The following is a 5,184-nucleotide window of genomic DNA, read 5'->3' as shown; positions in this document are numbered from 1 at the left end:
ATAATGAAGGAACAGACATTTGTTGAAAGCTCTATGTTTTTTTTTCCACTTCCCCCAGTAACTAGGCTTTAATTAAAATCCATTTATAAGCATGTTTATTTTGATAAATTGGTAAATTGAAAATTGATCAATTGAACTCATTGTGTTTTATGTAAAACAGTAAATATAACATAATTATTGTAGAAGGAATTACTTTTAGCCAACAGAAGGAAGTGGGGAAGAAATGTTACTTCATTCTCTGTAAACTGGCTTCCCTGGCTTTGACCCCCACCCCAGGGCACCAGCATTTTGGGGAATGCAATGTTAGACATTACTGTGTTATCCTCTGTCCCCAGCGCTTGTGGAGATCTTTCCAGGCCCCATGTGGTCCTTGCAGGTCTAGAGACTCAGCCGCCTCCGCATAGCCAGGGCACAGGTTCCTGCAGGTCAAGGACCAAAGACCTCCTACTCCTAACTCTGGGAGCAGCTCTTTCCTTCAGCTGGGCTCTAGGCCTGCTCTCCAAAGCCCACCAGGTGCAATCAGGGCAGTCTCGTTCTGCACATACGTACACTTCTGCAAATGAAAACCAGAGCTTGGAGGAGAAGCAGCTTCTGTTTTCTAGCTCTGAACAACTTCCTCAGGCAAAAGCTCCCAAAGCAATGGCTGCCTGCTGGAATTCTGAGTACGGAAAAAACCATACAGGAAAAAGAAGACACAAAATAGAGTTCAAGCCTGCCTCCCCTACCCCGCCTCCACTCCCCATACAGGGAAGTGCTTGCTTGTACTTAGTGTAGATAGTGTTATCAGCTCTCCTGAGAGGACTTCTCTGGTAATCTTAATACCAGAGGAATTAAGGAATTAGCAGATTAGGGGGAAAAGAAGCCTTTGAACAATTTAAATACAAGGGAGCTGTGTAGACAGCATGCTGGACTTGGAGTCAATTGAGTTCACAAAGTTTTATATCAAGATCTTCACATTCCATTATGGTTGTGCTCAGGTTTTGCTGCAGACACAGTTTTAAGGCAAGGAGGTCTGCTGTGCTTTCACCTTTCTAGAGTGTCACCATGCACCTGACCTACCTCCTGGCCTTAGCTATGCAAGCTGCTCGTATTCGTGCCCTCTGTTAGCTCCGGAAGAGTCTCTCGGACAGACATTGTTCCATCATGAGTGTGACATTACTTTCTTTACTTGAAAGGTGGCAATTAACACTTGCAGAGCTGTGCTGAGGGTGGGAAATACAGTTTGGAGGGTTTCTGGAGTAATTAGTTAACTGGGAAAGCATACTTTTCTACATAAAAGGGTTCTACCCTCCCCCCACCTCACACTTAAACCGAATCCCCTTCCCCTCCCACATCCAGCCCTCTTTTGGAGCCAGAATTATCTCACCGTCTCTAGACCGTGTGTGCACGTGTTTCTGTGTCTATGAGTGTGCTCAGTTTGGTTCTGTCATAGTTGTGTCCACACTCATCTTCTTTATCAGACTGGACTCTTCCAAAGCCAGGCCTTCCTCTAATATTCATTCTTTCATTCAAATGATGTCATTTTCCCTGCTGTAAGGGAGAGCCTAGGGAAGAAAGTGAACTAGACATAGGCAGCAAATATAGGCCATAGCAGGCACATAAATACATGCAGAGGATATGGATTCTTAAATCCCAAAACGTAGCACAGTGCTTGGCACATACTGAATTCTGTTTGCTGAGCTAAGTTAAATAGTGGTTGTGTCTAAAATTGAATTTGGATTCTGATTCTTGTCCACATCCTGCTCATCATATACTAGGCAGCCCTTGCCCTAACATGTCAGTTTATTAACGTTGTAAACAGATGATTCAGTGTAAAAAATGAGCTTTATCCTAAAAAATGACACTGTACTAAAGGCATGTGACCAAGCTTTTCTTTTCTTTTATTTTCCCTTTCCTTTCCCGTTCTTTCCCTCCCTCCCTCCCTCCCTCCCTCTCTCTCTTTCTTTCGAGTCTCACTATGTCACCTAGGCTGGAGTGCCATTCTCCTGCCTCAGCCTCCTGAGTAGCTGGGATTACAGGCGCCTGCCATGATGCCCAGCTAATTTTTGTATTTTTACTAGAGATAGCGTTTCACCATGTTGTCCAGGCTAGTCTTGAACTCCTGACCTCAAGTGATCTGCTTGCCTCAGCCTCCCAAAGTGTTGAGATTCCAGGCTTGAGCCACCATGCCTGGCCTCTTTCTTTATTTTCTATATGAGAAATTGCTCTCATGCTCCAAACAATAATTATGAGATAATAGTAGTAAAAGGAGATAACGACTGTAAAGAGATTATCTAGAAGTTAAATCTTATTTTGTGGGTGAGAACACGGGGCCTGGATAAATGAGAAGGACCGATNTGGGATCACAGGCACGGGCCACCATGCCCGGCTAATTTTGTATTTTAGTAGAGATAGGGTTTCACCATGTTGTCCAGGCTAGTCTTGAACTCCTGACCTCAAGTGATCTGCTTGCCTCAGCCTCCCAAAGTGTTGGGATTCCAGGCTTGAGCCACCACGCCTGGCCTCTTTATTTCCTATATGAGAACTTGCTCTCATGCTCCAAACAATAATTATGAGCTGATAGTAGTAAAAGGAGATAACGACTGTAAAGAGATTATCTAGAAGTTAAATCTTATTTTGTGGGTGGGAACACGGAGCCTGGATAAATGAGAAGGACCGATGATGTAAAACATCAGATGTTGTCGCCTCTGTGCAACTATCATGAAGGAAATGCATCTGTCTCAAGTTCTTGGATATTTTATGTATACCTTTATCATCTCAGCAATTACTATGTACAGATTACAAGATTCTCATATTCTATCTTGAAGTGTATTTAAGTTACTTTAATCTTATATTCATATCCCTTCCAAGACTGTAGAGATTTTGGTGCAGGGACTTAATCTTTTACATCTCTTATATTAATAACTTCATTGAATGTTATATGAATTAATGGAGTGAATGAATACCTTTGATCCAGATTGAGTGCTACTTCTATTTGAATTTCTTAGCTATTCTCACTTTTCTTCACTTTGATCCTATTCACCAAATTTAAGAAAACCTATCAGCTGGATCCCTTTTACTCTCAATAATCAAACATTTTTTTTTTGGACCTCAACAGAATTTTGTTAGCAAAGATCTGAGCAAGGACCTATCGCATGCAAATTTAGCAGATACATATGGATGCCTATAAACAACTTGTTTTTATTTTATAAATCAAAGCACTAAATATTTTATTATTTTGTTCTTACACTATAAACAGAATCATTAACTTGACATATTTCAATGAAAACCATGTAAGATTGTGTAAGTAATCATTATACAGTCGCTGAAAACTAATCATAAACACTCTTCATTTATAAAAGTGGACCCTGCAATATTTTGGGAAAGTTACCTCTTCATTTTGTCAGAAACAGAAATGATTTCAAATACTTCAAAGACATCTTAAAGATAAAAGTTTGAAGAAATCACAAATGACCATTCATAAAACACAGTCATTGTGTCCCGATGAGAAGCCAATCATGTTTGGACAAATTTACGAGATGACACGCTAGACCTAGCAACACCCAGAAGATCTTTTCACACATCATTTGGGATTTTTTTTTCTTTTCTTTTTGATGGATGGATGAGCAAACTTAAGGAGTTAATGGGCAGATAAAAGTTGAAATGGGAAAGGACAGTAACGGTCAGGCCAGTTAAAAGCTCTTTCCGACACCAACTCCCAGCCCTGCCTCCCCAGTCCATCCCCCTGTGAACTTTTGTGTTTCATTCATTTTGCTGGAACTGGAAACGGAGAGGCCAAGAAAAGGCCATATCCTGCTTCACTGACTATCCTGTAAGCGAGTTTAATGGGTTAGAAGTTAACACCAGTGACAGTTGTAAGAAAAGTTACCAAGTGTTTCCAGGGCCTGAAGAGACTCCCTGCGGCTCAGACTTCTTTGCGCTTCCTTCCACACTCCTTTTCTCTTATCTGTGGAAGCGTCCATGACAAACAGGGCGCATCTGTTAGGAAACAAAGCGGGGGGCTGCTAGAAGTGAGCAAATCCCCCCAACCGCGGGGCCTGGCAAAGAACGAGCTCCAATGACAGCCGATTCAGCAGTGGTGATCAGGTGAACAGATAAGTACAAGCAAAGAGAAATCAAATTTCCCTCAAATTTACAAACCGTTGTTTTCCTTTAATTGTCCTCTAAGAGAGGGCCATCGTTCTCCGTGAGACATGAGCCCTCTCAGTTACACTCACTTTCTCTGTGTGGCTTTTATTGTGACCGTTTCTGAACATCGTGTTTTCACATGGTTCCTCTCCAAGTACCTTCCAAAGCACAGGAAGACAGTGACCACAGAAGAGTGGAATTCGTCCTGCCAACTGAGCACAAGAAACGGCTTTTTCCAACACTTCCTGCAAGCATCTGCTTTGTGATATATATTTTTTGACCCCTTTGTTCAAGTGTTGTATACAAGAGAAACAAGCACAATGGGTAAGTCCACAGGTCACCGAATTTTCACAAGCTCTCGTGTAACCAGCATTCAGCCCAGGAGACTTGTGCGTTTGATTCCTAGGGCTGCTGAAACAGAATCTCACCAACTGGGGGGCTACAAACAGGAATTTATTGTCTCACAGTTCTGAGGCTAGAAGTTTGAAGTCAAGGTGTTGGCTGGACTGCTTCCTTCTGGTGGACATGGGGGAAAATCTGTCCCGTGCCTCTCTCCGAGCTCTGGTGATGGCTGGCAGTGCATGCTGTTCCTTGTCTCATGGATGCACATCTGAGTCTCGGCCTCCAGCTTCACATGGCCTTCTTTCTGTGTGTCTGCGTCTCTGGGTATCCTCTCCACTGGTCATATTGAATTAAACTTGATGACATCTGCCAAGATCCTATGTCCAAATGAGATCACATTTTCAGGTACTGGGGATCAGACTTCAACATATTTTTGGCAGGGGAAAGGAGGTAGAACACAATTCAATTCATAATAGTGACTATTCTAGATACTCCCTCATCCTCCCTTCCAGTAAACATCCCCACCCCTAAAGGCAGCCGCTCCTCTGACTTCTGATAGCATACATTTCTTTTCTTTTAAGTTTATTTAAATCGTGCATATCGAGTCTTTGTGCTGTAACGTCATCTTTAAGGATGGCTTTCCAAACTTTAGGAGTCACTCAGACTCCCTGAATGGGTCCTACCATTGACATTCCTGAATAGCAATCTACTACA

The 5,184-nt window shown here is 42.4% G+C and overlaps 1 long non-coding RNA gene across 1 annotated transcript; it reads right to left on the bottom strand.

Annotated features, from left to right (window-relative positions):
- Positions 1 to 759: 759 nt before the first annotated feature.
- On the bottom strand, positions 760 to 4,936 carry LOC108516923 (uncharacterized). Its single transcript, XR_001881951.1, has 3 exons — positions 3,869 to 4,936; positions 1,367 to 1,530; positions 760 to 1,202 (listed from the first exon to the last, which is right to left on the bottom strand). It is a non-coding gene; the product is annotated as an uncharacterized LOC108516923 (long non-coding RNA).
- Positions 4,937 to 5,184: the final 248 nt, after the last annotated feature.

Source organism: Rhinopithecus bieti, unplaced genomic scaffold (genome assembly GCF_001698545.2).
Source record: "Rhinopithecus bieti isolate Rb0 unplaced genomic scaffold, ASM169854v2 scaffold_39641, whole genome shotgun sequence".
In the NCBI taxonomy this organism is placed as follows: domain Eukaryota; kingdom Metazoa; phylum Chordata; class Mammalia; order Primates; family Cercopithecidae; genus Rhinopithecus; species Rhinopithecus bieti.
The sequence above is the reverse complement of the archived record's forward strand: the minus strand, read 5'-3'. Positions and strand labels throughout refer to the sequence as shown.